At 51.3% G+C, this 15,981-nt stretch overlaps 1 protein-coding gene across 3 annotated transcripts in view; it reads right to left on the bottom strand.

Moving 5' to 3' along the window:
• Positions 1-13,749, bottom strand: part of CDON (cell adhesion associated, oncogene regulated) — a 54,847-nt gene extending 41,098 nt beyond the window's left edge. For 2 of the 3 annotated variants that reach the window (XM_088066782.1, XM_005528444.3), the window contains exon 1: positions 12,322-12,502. The gene's annotated coding sequence lies outside the window, so the exon portion shown is untranslated. Of the gene's footprint in view, positions 1-12,321; positions 12,503-13,340 lie in introns of those variants that run through there. The other variant, XM_088066783.1, reaches the window with a different exon arrangement.
• Positions 13,750-15,981: the final 2,232 nt, after the last annotated feature.

Below are 15,981 nucleotides of genomic sequence, written 5' to 3'. Positions count from 1 at the left end.
TGTTTGCTCGGGTAGCAGATGGCAGGAAAAACAAACAGTGCTGAGCAAACAAGACAGTGACTGAGTCCCAGAGAGGACAGGGGATCCCACATCCTGATGGCCTTCCTCAATAATCAGGCAGAGGTGTTTCCTACAAAGCTATAAAACACCTTAAATAATGTCATTCATTTACTCAAACCGCTCTAGGTAAGGTCCAGTGGCCCAGGACAAAGGTGACACAAGAAGAGGTTAAGCAACTGAGGAAAAAATAGCAGTATTAGCCCAAAACATGGCCAAGAGGCTGAGTGCCTCAAAGATGGAGAAGGAAGTATTTTTTATTGGATTTTTTTATTTTGCTTTCAGGCCTGGAAAATCTCATGGTTGGTATCAGCTGTTGGACTTGGATCAAAGTTTAGGCTTCCATTAATCTTTTGAGTTATATGTGAGGCTGATAGAGATTTTTTTTTTTTTAGAAGACAGTTAAGATAACTCAGATACTTAATTTGCACTCCAATATTTCAAAAACACCTTGACTTTAGAACCTCGGTCTTGGCGTACATATGGTCTTGATAGAAGAACGCATGCTTTGGCATGGACTGGAGGAATGGATTTGGGAGCTGAGGGAAGGAAATTTAACAGTTTGTGTACTGTGCCTCGGCACACACAGATGAAAACATTCCCGAGTCACGACTCTGCTCCCGAGACACATCTGTGCTCTGAGGGGGGAGAGCTGGGGTTCCCATCCTGCCATTCCAGCACCGGTCACAGCAAGGCAGGCATCAGGAGAAAAATAAATAAATCATCCCAGAAGCCACGCTTTCTTCTCCACAAACAGGCATAACAATTAGTTTAATTTTATTATTAACTTCAGCCAAAGAGCTAAGACAAGTCCCCCTGCTGCCACAGTAATGAAGTGGGAATGGCTCCTGCCTCCTCTGGCCTCGGGGGAAGGAGAGAACAGAGCATTAGCCCCATACCCAGCTCTGCTGGGCTGCAATTACACTTAAATGCCTAAATCAGGGCTTTCAGCCCCCAAGGGAGCTAAAGGTATCATTAGTTTAACAGTTCCATCACAGTAGGCCAAATACATACAAAATTCTCACTCTTTGCTCTTCGAGGCTCCCCCACACCTCCCTGTCTTGATCTCTCCTGCTTCAGTACTACTTTGCCTCGTATTTCCATTTTTTTCCCCGCATTTAGCACAACACCCGTGCCATGCCACTGAAGGACACCTGTGCCAGCTCTGCTGCCTTCAGCCACATCTCCAAGGGTCCTTGGGCCAACACCCCGTCCCCTGTTTCCTCAGGGCTGGCCTCAGCCTTGGAGAGAGGCGCCTGCTTTACTTCTTTAGCTCTGGTTTTTAGCAAGAATGATTTCACAACCAGGTTTTCAGCCAATTTAAAGCCGGGCTGCTGCCGAGGAGGGCAGCAACACCTTCCTTCAGGACCTGGCTTGCATTCTCCTATCTGCACCAGGGATCCTGCGGCCAGCAAGTGAGTCACATCTGCTGGCAGATCCAGCCGAAAATTCAGCCAGAGAAAAAATGAGGTTCAGTTTTCACCTGGATGAGGGAACAGTTTCAGCTCCCCATGCTGAACTGAGCACCAGCCCAAGGGAGGGGCAGGGAATGGACATCCAAGAAAAGGAACTTAGCACTTGAACAGCATGAGGCCTCAGTTCAACTCATGAAGCACCACCCCAGCATGTTAGATAAACCCTGGACTGCAAGAATGTGCGCAAAAATGAAGAAAAATATACAAAACCAAACTCCAAGTGAGCCATGCCCCTTTTCTCAAGAGAGCTAGGGAACTCACCATGCTAATTATCCAAACTACAGGTGCACACACCACAGCAAGCTGGAGTAACTGCCTGAGGGGTTGTTTTGCTCCCTCCAAAAAGTTTGCATTTTACACGTCAAGGACCATCACCCACAATTATAATCTGTCTATGGTTTCTAAAACCAGAATCCAGCATGAATAAAAACTAAAAAGGACAAGAACCACAGTCTTGTTCTGGTCATGAGAAAAAGCTGTCAGACTCTCAGACAAAGGTTCCTGTGTCCACAGAGGCTGCCTTAAGGTCCACTTCCAGTGGCACTCTCACACCTGGGCAGTTCAGCCACGAGAGAACATTGATGGAGAGAATTGGAACCACGGCTGAGCTCCGTTAGAGGACAGCGAGCTCATTCCCCAGGCAATTCCAGCTGAACACTGACACCTCATCCTTTGGTAGCCTCCAGCAAGCAACAGCTCTGAAAAACGCAGACAAATGGGTTCTTTTAGCTGCACTAGCCTGAGTCCAACTCGGTCTGTTGTAACTTGCAGGGATCCATGCTATCCGTGAGCCCTTAAAGGGAAGCACAGCCATTAAATCCACACCTGCAGCCAGAATTTATAGCAACCTCATCTACTGCTGTCTTACATCATAGGCAATTAGGAGCCTGTGAACTCATGGCTGCAGGATATGGGAGGTGCGCTGGAAGCAGAGAGCCAAGCCTGTGTTACAGCACAGTCGTCAGTCACCTTCGAATTCACCGTGCCTGCGGACGGCTGGGCTGTGCACGGATTGGAGCGACAGACCCACTTGGACCCTGCTTTCTAAACAAAAGGGCTTCTCTGCACTCCATGTCACTCTTTCCCCTCTTGTTACAGCTGTCCACACGCTGTCACAGGCAATGCCAACGCTACCTGCTGCCGGACACAGGCTCCAGGCAGAATAATGCTTATTAAAAAGCAAACCAGCTAACCAGGGACAGCTGAGGGAGAGAGCAGGAAAGACCCCAGCCTTTCCTCCCCCGATTAAAACAAGCCTTCACACAATCCATCCTCCAGCCTTACAGTAATTCAGTTTTACTGCTCTCCTCCCCTCCCTTCCCCCATGCTCAGAAGACCAAACCTGGTTTCAAAATTGAAGTCCGAGCTCTGCGGCAAACACACACTCCTGCACTTCTTCACCTCGAGGGAAGGAATCCTGATACAACCAACAATATTGCTGAGCAAAAGGAGCCCCTTTGCCTCAGGCCCAGATAAAAGCAGCAGCACGGCAGAAAAATAAATGAAAACACTGTGGTGGTCAGGCCAGGTTTGCTACAACAAACCAACCTGGCTCCCAGGCAAGGAGAGGGGTAGAGGAACATGGGGGGAAGAGAGGGAGGCTTTGGGTTGGCTTTGCTCAGTGGTGTTGCACAACCGAGCACTGGTGCAGCTTCCCGCCTCCTTCCTCATGCCAGCAGAGCCGAAAGAGAGCGTTGATCCAAGGGAGGGAGGCAGCAGTCATCACAAAGATCTGGCCTGAGGGTTTGGCTCCTCCAGCCCTCCTGCTTCACTCCCTGCAGCCGAGCTTAGACCTGCCGGCAGCAGGGACCCCTGCTCAGGGCTGGGGGCACTTGGGGCAGCACCCTCACAGTGGCAGGTCATGAGTCAAAGCCCAAACCTCCTCTTGCCAATCAGGGCCATGGCAGCTGTTCCCAGCAGAACCAGTTCAAACACGAGCAACTGATAGGAAAGGAGTTAAGTTTCATCACAGGGACCAGGGAAAAAGTTCCGCCAGGTTCACCTGACTGCGCCCTGTTCTCACTCGCTCAGACATATCCCGCTTTGCCGAACAGGATTTCTGTTCGGATGTCCAACAGCAGACTGACAATCCCTGGAGACACCTTCCCAAAGGAAGATGGATACCACAGAGTCACCACATAGGAAGAAAGTTCCAGACTCTTCATAGCGCATCAACTCCCCCACGAGACTTTAATGCCGATCTCAGCAACATGGGGGCCCCGCAAAGATAACCGGCTGCCGGGATTGATTCCATCCCACGTTAGCATCCATCAGATAGCAAGAAAAACAAGATTAAGCAGCACCACAGCATTAGTCTTCATTTAAACTTGGCAAAGAAAGCAAATGTTTCTTTTTTGTTGGCTTCTCTCTGTGTGTTTTTTAAATCAGTCCCAGGCTCAGCCAGGGAAAGGTGCCTGGACTGTTTAATGTTGGGGGATTAGAAGGGACAACACTTGTACACTCGCCAGAGCCCAGATAAGCAGCGAGTGCTTGGGTTAAGCAGGCAAGCATCTGCCTCCTGCAATATATACATTGTCCCAGTGAAAATAAACAGCTTCACACCTTTGGCTCAGAGAAGGACTTGAGCTTCTTCTGCATCCTCAACCTGCAGCCTCTCCACTCGAGGACGAAGGGTCACAAGGGTGAAGGTTACTCACAGTTCCCTTATTCCAAGTCTAAGGCTGGAAGCTTTCTGTCTCCTCTCACACTGGGTTGAGTCTTTGCTGCTGTGCATCAGATCTGGTGTTGCTTCCTTGTGTTCATTGTGCCCCAAGCCCTGAACAAACTCTGAACACATACACTTTCTACATGTGCTGGTTACGTTCAAGCCACGACAAACACACTAATTAGGAAAAATGCTAACTTGGAAACTGGACCCTTTTTTAAGTGCTCAGCCACAAAGTCCATAATCTAGAAAACCACACCTCAATTTAATGCTGCCACCCCAGACACTGGAAATCACAGGGCTGAAGACTCTAGCCATATCACTGCAGCATCCACCACCTACTGTCTGCTCCAAACTCCTCTCTGGTCCATCTCGATGCACAATTTGGAAGTGCAATCTGCACCCCAAAACCATGCCTCAGTCTGAATAGCTGAATTTAAAATTATATCATTAAGTTTAAAATTTCAACATACTAAGAGAGTTTTGATAATAACATTTTTGATTACATCCGTTGCCAGCTTCCTTCTACACCCTGACAGAGATTTAAAGTATACATTCCTATTTCATTCTGCAACAGAGATTAGTGGCAGGAACAGAAAACATCTTCTGTTCCAAAAAACCCTCAGGGTTTTCCTCCTCTTGCATTTTATTAGAAGAGTCTCAAATCTCCATCAAGCTATGATACACTGTCACTGCAAAGCATTTAAGGCAACAAGTATATCCGAGTGCTACACTGAAACACACCTTCCAAAAAAACTCCTGAGAAGCAAAGAGATTTCCAAAGCTGTCCCAAAGGTGAAAGCACTCCCCAAGCAGTAACAGCCCTCAGCAAGCCTCATGAAAATTTGAGCCTATGCTCGAGCGTATGGCACGCAGAGCCCTAATTCAAGAACTTTTGTGAGCTCTTATTGTGGGGAAGGGGGGGAACAAAGGAAAACCACATGCTATTGTTTATTTTGACTCTGCAAAACATTTAATCTACATGGGGTTGGAACATTACACAGCAAAACTGCGCAGCTCCCAGAAATTATGTACAGCCAACAGCAGCAAAGCCCGCTCTCCAAAGGGAGAATGCCATTTTAAGTGTTATCTTCACCCCACACAGCACAGAAACTCCAAACCTGAAAGCTGCCACCAATCCCACACCCCAAGAGCATGGGATCAAGGCAAGGCTACTGGCATTTATGACAAGGAAAGTCAAAGGTGGGGGCTTCCACCAACTTGAGATTGAGCTATTGAAGCCTTTCTCAGTAAGACTGTGACTGCTTGGGGGGGTCCCTGAGCAGGAGGAGCCCCGGGCACCTCACACCCTCACAGCCTCTTTGAGCCTATCAACAGGAGCAGACCTTGATGCATTCCGAGATGTTAAAGCAACAAGACCCAGCATATGAGCTGCCAAAGAATTATTCCAGTGTATCCACAGGGATGATAACAGATCTCACTACATGAATTCCACTGCTGGAGCTGCACAACTCCCTTCCAGCCCTGTATCCTATTGCAGGTGTGCTGACAAGGACTGCCCACGTGTCACTGAAGGCCTTCAGTGTCTGGCTCCAGGACACCCCCAAGCAGCTCAAGAAGCTGTGGCTCTGCTGAGGAGTTACAGATCTGCCCTGGCACAACTAAGAACCATCCTCCTAAATACCATATTTCTGTTCAAAGCCACCCACTGCCATGTCCTTGTAGCCAGTGAGTTCACTCCCCCAACCCCAATATTCCAGCTCCTTTACACAATTTCTCCTGGACACAGAGCCTGCTGCCTCATGGGGTACAACCACTGCTGCCAAGGGACTGGAGCTGTGCCACCCCAGGCAGGTGCCAGCATCAACACTCCCACCTAGAGCCAGCAGAATGTGCAGACAGCTGATGTCATGGCCAGAGCAGACAGGTGACATCACAGCCCCAGCAGCCCACAGGCACCTTCTCTCCATTCTGGTTTATCTCCTCCTGCACCTGGGAGCAGAGGCCTTTGGCACAGCCCCATCCTCGCCCTCCGCTGGGCCGGGGGCTGGTGCAGACACAGGTTGCTGTGAGGTTTCAACAGGCTGAATGAAACGGTGAAGAAAGACACTTTTCAGAGGGGGAGGGGAGGCACACACGTACTGAACAAATCATCTGTTTGGAGCGCTGGCTCCTACTTGTTCTCAGTTATATTATTCACTCAAGGGTGGATTAATCCATCACTGCAAAGGAATCTCCTGATCTCAGAGATAAAGGCAACAAGTCATGCACTGACTGTCTGTGGATCCTCCTGGAAATGGCCAGCCTTTCTCATGGCCTTATTTGGGCCGATCCATCAGCTCTCAACTAACAACAAGCAAGGAAAAAAAAAAAGAAAAAAAGAAATTAAAAACTGAAAACATACCACCTGTCTACAGTAACTTCAAGTGGATTGATCTGGAAGCAAGCAGAGGATTTTTACTCCAAACAATGACTGTTTGTTTCAGAAGGGGCCACATGAACTGTCCCCTTCCCTTGCTGGTGTTCCTCAGGAGAAGAACAGTCACCTGGGTCCTTACCTTCCAAATTGGCATGGAAAAAGGATTCATTTCTTGCAAGATTCTTTAGGATGAGGCCTTTTACCCAGATAAAAGATTTTTTACTCACTGGGGACTGGGAAACAAACCCCTCTGGTGCCATCCCCTGCAGGAGCATCTCCAGCTAGAGCAGGCTGTACTCAGACACAAGGTGCCTACACAGAATATACCAGCAATTCCAGGAGGTTGGACATCTCATGTCAGTACTTCAGTAGATGCCATAGGGTGATTACAGAGACATTCAGGATCTGTCTGTTCTTCAGCTAAGATTAAGGGGGGCAAAGAAGCTCCCCTCTGACTGGAGCTAGCAGCCCACAATGCCCAGGGCTCACCAGCACACAGAAGGCAAGCTGGCAGGGAATACTCACAGGCAATGCAACCCTCAAACATCTCTGCAGAGACAAAACACCCTCAAACCCCTTCAAAAACATAAATTTGCGGCTCTCAGCCTCTTTGCCAAGACTGTTTCAATGATGAGCTGCTCATGGCTCAAGCCTTTTAGTCCTTATCTTGGCATTTTATAGGTTCACTGCAAAGAAAACCATGGGCTGCGAGGCAGAGCCTCCATACACACTGCAAGGAAGGAAGCATTAAACTTCTCTTTGAATTAAGCAAATAAGATTCAACCACTTGGTTCATTATCAGATTCAATGGTTGCAGTCTGTGGGGAAAGCTAAACAGCAGAACCCAGGGTAGAACTCAAAGATGTGATCAGAGAGACAGGTGAGGCCAAGGGTGTGGTTTCACCTCTCAGCTCAGCCACTGCCAAAGGGATGGTCTCCTTCCCTTTCCCCATGTCTCCTCCCTCCCCAGCACACTCACCCCAGTACCCTCGTGCTGCCAAGCTGATGGCAATATCCCAGCCAAGCTGGTCTTGCCCACTGAGCTTTAGGGAATTATTTTATCCTTTTCCCATGCTGTTCCTGTGAGCTGGACTGGTTCAACTGGGCATTTCCAGAGGCAGGAGATGGAGGGAGGTGGCCAGAACCCCTCCCTCTCTGCAAGGCACCACCCTTGGCTCAGCAGCAGAGCGAGTGCACAGGATCAGGAGACAGCAAATCCAATTTAGAAGCCAGTGCTGCCAAAAGCAGCCATCCCCCCCCAGCCCCTCGGGGCCTTCCCAATCATCCAAGTGGAAGATTTAGCAACTCTTAACTGCAGGGCAAGATCCAGGAAAGTTTGGGGCTTGGGTACTCTTTTTTTTGAAGGGTTAGCTGGAGTCACTCCCCTGCGGCTGCTCCAGTGCTGGATTCCCGCAGCAGGGAAGAGGCAGGAATGTACCTGCCACCTCCTGCAGCAGCGAGTCCTTGGATGGAGCTGTAACGTGAAACTGCACCCAAGGAGCTGGGGAGGGGGAAAAAAAAGGGGGGAAAATAAAAAAAAAATAGTCCCACCTGGCTAGAAGAGCTCCAAGATATCTCATAGGTATGGAAAATGGGAAGACAACCCACCTTGCATGATTGTTTTCCCTCCTGTTGAAAGACAGCAGATATTTCTCACACAGAAAAAATGAGTACAGGCTTAATGGAAATGGCAGGTGGGCTGGATGTACAAGGCTCAATCCCTTACTGGGCTGAACAAGCATTTCCCCTAAAAGTGATCACTGTCACTGGAGAATCACCATCCCCACCAGAAAGGGAGAAGCGAGCTGGGGAACGTAAGTGGAAAACTCTGACACACTCAGCCCTGGAAGTTGTCTTGAGCCATCTACCAAGGAAATAGCTGGAAGAACACTCAAGTGAAAAAAGTGAACACATACACAGAGGAAACTATCTAGTCTAGAAGTTCTTGAGCCAGCGTAGTTGGAGACCTCCCACCAGCCAAAGTAATACAGTAAAGAGGTTTATGCTGACTTTGCCAAAGACAAACAGCATCCCAGAGCAAATGATGCAGGGTAAGGGGACACACAATAGCGGGGTTTGCTCAGGGAGGCCTCCAGGAGAACAAAAAGTGAGTAGGAAAGGGAAAACACCTGGAGAACCAACCAAATACCAGTCCAAACAACAAAATAGGTCAAAATTACCAGAATAGGTTGGAATGGCAAAAAAAGTGGACAGAGAACACAGTTTGGTGCCCACATACTGGCTTTAAGAGTCAGGACTGCAAGGCAAGCTGCAAATTCCCGTTTAAGGAGGAAATTTGACCAATTCCACTTGAAACCAGGTTTTCAGCTCATTCTCACCCCAGCTGTAGATAGCAACTGGCCCTGAAGCTCCCCAGCCCACAGAAAACCAGAGAACTGACTGCAAATCACTGCAGCGAGGAGCAAGGAGCAGGACTCAGCTCAAGGGAGCCACTCACTAAACAGCAGTTCATAAGCAAAGCAGGAGACAAAAACCTGACCCTACATACAAAGGGCAAGTTTACAGTATCAATTAATTTATACAAATGAGATGTTCCCTAACAAAAGACGTTCGGCAGGTTTCCGAGTTGCCAATTAAAGCAATTCCATAAAAAACATTACCTGAGATACCCAATCCCAGCAGGTTTGTGGGTGAAGACCTGCTCAGTCTCAGGGCTTCTTGTACTAAACCAAAGGTTTCAAAGCCTCGTGGCAGCTTCCCAACAGGTTCACCACATTTCCAAGTCATTTTGCATAGGATTATGTGCCAAGACCACAACACTGCAATGAAACCCCTCCAGAGTCACACCTGTGGACATGGGAACAAGGAAGATGCAGAACAGGAGGTTTTCCACCACAGGCTAAAAGGCCTGGCAGAAAGACAGGAGGTAAAGGAGCTCTTGGAGAAGGTGTGAAGAGTGGGTTTGGTGAAGTTCAATGCCTTTTTACACACAGAACTAGAAACTAGCTCACATAACCTGCGGGGAACCTTTTCAATATAGCTCATTCCTTGTGCTATATTGCATACAAACACTCAGAGATCAGCCCCTGACCCACAGCTCCTCACACCCAGCCCTGCAAACAACCTGAAATCACAGCAGCTGGTCCTGTACACACCCAGTCACACCAACAACCGTATGGGAGAAGGCGCTGCTGACTGTACCACCGCATCAGAAAACAGCTTTATTCCCAAAATCATTTAATCATCACATGCTTCCCAGTTAGTTCTTTGGCACTGAGACTTTGTTGGTCTTGCAGTTCATGGTAGTGCCTCATCTTGAGCACCCACCAATTAATGCCCTGGTCATGGTACACCTGAGGCCTCGTTAGGCAGAGCAGATCTGTTGTGGGACAGGCAGAGGGGGGATTTATGAGATGCTGAACCCTGATGTGGCTGTGCACTCACAATCCATTGCTTTGCTTCCCCATTCCCACATCTGCAGAAGCAGTCTTTAAACAAGCCAGAGTATTTTTAAGCTCTGACAGTTAAAATCCTCAAGTGACATCACCTGAAGTTGGAGCACAGCTGCCTTATTCCTCTGGCACACCAGCAAGCCAAAGTAAGCAGGAGCCTCATTTATGGGCTTACAGCACACCTTGAGATAATGAAAGCACTGGTGGGACTTGCCCTGCACAGACAGGCCTCTCCTTGCAAGGCGTTTTTCCCCCCTCTCCTCAGTTTTGGGGTAAAACCCAAGTGTTTTAGCAGCAGAGCAGCCCAGTGATTCAGCAGAGGGGGCACACGGGGGGGCCAGCCCAAATCCCACTGCCACTATCCCAGGGGTTTGGTGGCAAAGAACACAGAGCTGGCGTCCCACCAGAGAAAAAGGATGAAAAATCACCAAGACTGCACGAAGGATGGCAAAAACCAACCCCTGAAGCTACTTCCGTGGTGTACCTGAGCTCATCTGCCCACACTTCACCTTGCACACACAGGCATGGCTGTTTATGAGCACTCGGAGCAGCTTAAGGGTGTAAATCACCTTAATCCAGGCGACAAAGCCACCGAGCTCATCCTCGGGTGAGTTACTAATCCCTCCACACCATCTCACTTCCTACCCCTTGAGGAGGGAAAAAAACCCTTTTAACATGGTAGGTAATTCAGTGGATCCCACCTTCTCTCTGAATCCAGCTTTCAACAAGTCATGGCTCTCCCCACAAGCCTGAGGATTTTCTGGGATGCAGACCAAGCCAGTCAGAGGCTTCCCTCTTCTTATGGAAAGGGGAATACAGGTCAAATATATTTATTTCTTTTTAATCACTCCATTACCAAGTCCTCCCCACAAGATAGGCTTGTAGCTGCTTTGAAAAAGCAGGGTTTGGTTTCAATGTGTTTGACTCATGCTCTCACCACCTATTTTAATTTGGTGGAACAAAAGCATGCTGGCTATAATTAAGGCAAATAATATCAAGTTCAACAGAAAAACGTTAAGAAATTGTGCTGGGAAATGTTCACTGCAGATTTTTGGAATGGAGAAAGAACTGGCCGTCGCCCACAGCAACTGCTACCACAAAAGCAGTTTTTCTCCTTAAAGCAGCTACAGGCAGGCTGTACATCCCATAGCTGTCAAAACACCCAAGTAGTGGGAGATGAGAAAAGGAAAGGAGCTCTACACAGCTCGTCTGGGAACACCAGCACCCCAGAATTACCTGCTTTGTTCAAGGAAAACACCGGGCCACGAAGGAGAAAACCCCAGTGAACCAAAGCTTCCACGCTGCCGGGAACCTCGGCGGCCGTGGCTGGTGTTTGGGTCAGTAAATTGAATTTCTGGTGCATGTGTGAAAGATACAACTCATTGAGTAAACAGCCCTTCAGAGCTGACAGCTTTACAGCCGCAGGATCGGCGCGACTACTCCTTCCCAGAGGCAGCAAAGCAGTTGGGGAGAGCAGTAAAATAATAATTAAAAAGAAAAAGCTACATAAAGCCATCACATTTACCCTTTCACCAACCCTTTACACAGTTACGAGGCGGGAGCAAAGTAAACATTGCCTGTTTGCTGCCCGACAGTGTGTCACGGCTGAAAAACACACCTCTTTTGGTTTAAAAAACATCAGTATTGGAAAGCACGGGATAGACGACTGGAAAGTTCTTCCATGAGAAGTCAGGAGCTACATAATTTATATTTGTTTTTGGCAAAGAGACAGACAAAGCAAGGGAAAGTAATTTAAAATTCAAGAATCGCGTGGCTTTAAGAAGGTAGGCAGCTTAATGCAATAAAAATAGCAATAACAGAGATAAGATGTCAGGATGCTTAACAGCCAGAGACCTCAGGCAGGCATCGCACACCACCTCCTGCCTTAGGGACTGACTTTCCATCGCTCTAATTGCAGAGAAAAGTGACCTTACAGGTTAAAAACATTGAGATTAACCATTTTAAGGCGGTTAGGAGGCTGGACGCGACCCCAAACCCATCCCCTACGGCACCTCCTTCAAGCAGAGCAGCGTTTAAATGACAAATAGAGGGGAGTGGAGGCGCGTTCCCTGCGAAATGAGACCATAAATCAGAGCCAGGCAGCTCCGAGGGCTCGTCCCGCTCCCCGGTGAGCGCGGTGCACCGGCTGAGCCCCGCGCGGCGAAGGCACGGTCGAGCCCTGAGGGTGACAGGAGCCGAGCCCTGCGGGGTGAGACGGGAGCCGCCACCTGCGGCCGCCCCGGGCCGCCCCCGCCCCTCCCGGAGGAGCCGCGCTCGCGCCTCCCCGCGCGGGCCCGCCCGCCCCCCCCGAGCGGGAAGCGCGCGCGTTACCTCTCCGCCGCGCCCCCTCCCTGGTCCCGGTCCTGGTGCCGGTGCCGCTCGGCGGCGGCTCGCCAGGACATTCCAGGCTGGGGCGGGCGTCCCGGCGGGCGGGAGCCTCCATCCAGCGCCGCCCGGCCGCTCGGCGCCGCTTATCTCCCCCCGCGCCGCGCTCCCCGCCCCGCTCCCACCGGCGCCCCGTGTCGGGGGAGGTGCCGCCGCCCCGCCCCGCCCCGCGGAGCGAACCAACTCCTGCCGGGGGAGGGGAGCACGGGTGCCCCGCGGGCGGACCCACCGCCCGAGGAGGGGAGGGAGCGGGCGGCGATGAGCGCGGTCCGAGCGTGCGGCCAGCGGGGCCGTGCGGGCCCTTTAAGGGGGGCGGGAGGGCGGCAGGGGATGCACGTGCGCGAGGGGTCCCCGCGCTAGCGGGCAGAGCAGGGCCGGGATACCCCCGAACAGCCGGGACACCCCCGAACCGGCGGGACACCCCCGAACCGGCGGCACCGGGCAGAGCAGGGCCGGGACACCCCCGAACCGCCGAGTCAGCCCCCGAACCGGCGGGACACCCCCGAACCGGCGGCACCGGGCAGAGCAGGGCCGGGACACCCCCGAACCGCCGAGTCAGCCCCGAACCGGCGGGACACCCCCGAACCGCCGGCACCGGGTCACTCCCGAACCGCCGGCACCGGGTCACCCCCGGACCGGCCGCACCGGGCAGAGCAGGGCCGGGACACCCCCGAACCGCCGGCACCGGGTCACTCCCGAACCGCCGGCACCGGGCAGAGCAGGGCCGGGACACCCCCGAACCGGCGGCACCGGGCAGTGAGCGGCCGGGACACCCCGAACAGGTGCAGCTGGGCACCCGCGGGGCTGGGAGGGCACCCAGGGGGCACCCAGGTAGCCGCAGGGCCCCGACACCCCCTGTGCTCCCCCGGCGCTCGGGCAGAGCCGCGGAGCCGCAGCCGTGCGCTCTCGCTCCCGCACCACCTCTCCACCTGTGACAGTCCCCGTGTGCCCCCATCCGAGCGCACCTGAGCACCGAGGTCACCTGGGCGGCCTCCCGGGAGCCGCCCCCCGTGCGAGTGCAGAACTCATCCCGTGCTCGTCCCCACGAGCCCGCGGCTCCCACTGCGACTCTCCTGCCTCGATGTTCCGAGTGTCGCTGGAGTGAGGGAGTGGCTCTCGCTTTTTCCAAAGGTCCGGGAAATGCCCCCACACGCCACACATGCTCCATGCATCATCTTTCTCCGGTGACTCCACCAAGAACCCCGTACTCACGCTAAAAAACAGCAAAAAGGGGCTTTATCAAGGGCTCATACTGTGCCCAAACCATTGCCCCCTTCTGAAAGAACACAAACACATCCAAAATACACCCAACATGCCCTGTTTTTTGGGAATTTGCTGTATTTTGGTGCCATCCACAAGTAGTAGCTGGAAAGGGATTTATCCCAAGGAGAGTTTAGCCTGAAAAGGCTTCAGAGCCACATGGAGCAGAGTGCAAAGAAACACAGTTGCTGTGTTCAAAAATAAAGAAAAAAAGAAACTTAAAATTCCCCCCCAAAAAACTAGACTTGAAATAAAATCTCATGGGTTTTGGACAAACCTGTGAGACCAAAACACTGCACTACCCTGTGTTTACCAGCCCTAATTTTATCCCTCAGGAGGATTCCTGTAGGACGTCATTATTTCCACAAGTGAGAAAGGGGAGGAAAGAAATGAAAAGTAGAAAAATCCTCAACAGATTTTTAATCTGGTTTTTTAATATTTAATTTTTAATCCCATAATCTGAAGACAACACTTCAAAATAAAACAAAATGGGGGCTGACACAGCTGAGGGGTTAAATGACTTGATTTATGGCAGCCACTGGAAAAAATGAAGGCTTCAGGATTGTTCTCAGCACAGAAGAGACAGCCAAGTCTGTTTTTTTGGGATAAAAATACTCAAAATGAGGATCATAATGAAGGTGTTTTGCAGACCAGGGGAGGTGCCAAATTGCGATTTCTCCCTGTACATTTTTTGGGGCGATGTTTTCCCCTCCTTGAGCTCATTTGCATGAGAATACCCTCTTGGGCAGGAGAATTGCTGCTTAATTAGCGAACAGCAATCACTTTAATTAGCATGTCTCCATGCTCCCTGCTATTTTGCATAGATTCAAATGAGATGCTCATTAGGGAGAAGGCGCCCGGACAAGCTACGCCCTTTAGCCACTCACTAACCCAATTAACTTCAGCCAAACCGTGCCGGGCCCTGTGCCAGGAGGGATCGGGCTGCTCCCACAAGGAAGGTGCAGAACCTCTCCCTTCAACCTGTTCACTTCCTCCTAACCTCTGAGGTTTCCTTCCTTGGAAGGTTTTTCTCCTTCAAGGTTTTCCTTCTTGCAAGGTTTCCTTCCTTGTCAAAGGTTTTCCTTCTTGTAAGGTTTTCCTCCATACAAGGATTTTCCTACACTGAAAGTTTTTCCTTCCTTGAAATTATTTCCTCCTTGGAGTATTTTCTTCCTTACAAGATCTCCTTCCTTGCCTAAGGGTTTCCTCATTGCAATGTTTTATTTCCTTGAAAGATTTTCCTTCTTTGCAATATTTCCCCCACCCAAAGTTTATCATCCATATAAAGTTTTCCTCCTTGCAAGGTTTTGTTCCTTGGAGGTTTCCTTCCTTTCAAGGCTTTACCTCCTTGCAAGTTTTCCTCCTTGTGAAATTTCCTTCCTCATAAGGCTTTCCTCCTTGCAAAGTTTCCCCTCCTCATAAGGTTTGCTTCCTGCAAGACTTTCCTCCTTTTCCTTTCTTGCTCAGAGCTGGGATTTGGGAGCAGAAATCGAGGGCAGATCCCCAAAAAGCCACCCTCCCTCCCTCCTTGGGGATCCTCAAGCCCTCTCCTGCCAGGAATGCCGGCCCCTTCCCCCCGCCCAGGTGGGGCCATCATTCCTGGCAGGAGCACGAGGGAATTCGAGGGTCCCTTTTGTTTTTCCGCCCAGCCAGCGTGGTCCCAGCGAGGTTGGGTTTTATTTTATTTTATTTCTCTTGCCCCGTAATCCCATCGTCTTGTCACGGTTCCCCGGGAAGCGGGGCCGCTCCGAACAAAGCCCCCGGAGCATCCCGGGCTCCCGGAGGGGGTTTTGCAGCTGCGCCTCGGAGCGTGACCGATCGGGAATGAGCCTTCGCAGCGCGTCTAATGCCGCTTGGACAGGGAGCCTTTCATCCGCTCGTGGGAGTGAGGCCCCGGCATTGAGCCGGCAGCTCCCGGTGCTCCGGGGCTCGGCGCTGCCGGCCCCGCGGGAGCCGCTCGGCACCGCCGCCTTTGGGCTGAGCCGAGCGCGGAGCCCCGTGCTCGCCTCCACTGCTGCGGGCTCGGCTGCGGAGATCAGGGGTGCAGGGGCTGAGGGTGGGAGATGCTGCCCATCGCCATGGTCCGGTCGCTGTCGCCCCATGCTGGGCTCCACTGGGTTCCTTTTTGTGGTCTCCTTGCTTCTGGCTCTAGCAGTGCCTCATCCCGGTTCCCAAGTTCCCACTTCCACCTCCTCAGCAGCTTCCTTGTCCTGGTTCTCATCATCCTGTCCCTGGCAGGCACCTCCTTCCAGTCCCCATTCTCCTGCCTCCAGCAAGGAGCTTGTCCAGGTCCCATCATCCCACCCCTGCCCCCTTCAGATCTCTCATCCCCGTCCCCATCCTCTG

Source organism: Pseudopodoces humilis, chromosome 25 (assembly GCF_049639895.1).
Source record: "Pseudopodoces humilis isolate 2021_Gansu_Grassland_sample_001 chromosome 25, ASM4963989v1, whole genome shotgun sequence".
NCBI classification, from domain to species: Eukaryota; Metazoa; Chordata; class Aves; order Passeriformes; family Paridae; genus Pseudopodoces; species Pseudopodoces humilis.
The sequence above is the reverse complement of the archived record's forward strand: the minus strand, read 5'-3'. Positions and strand labels throughout refer to the sequence as shown.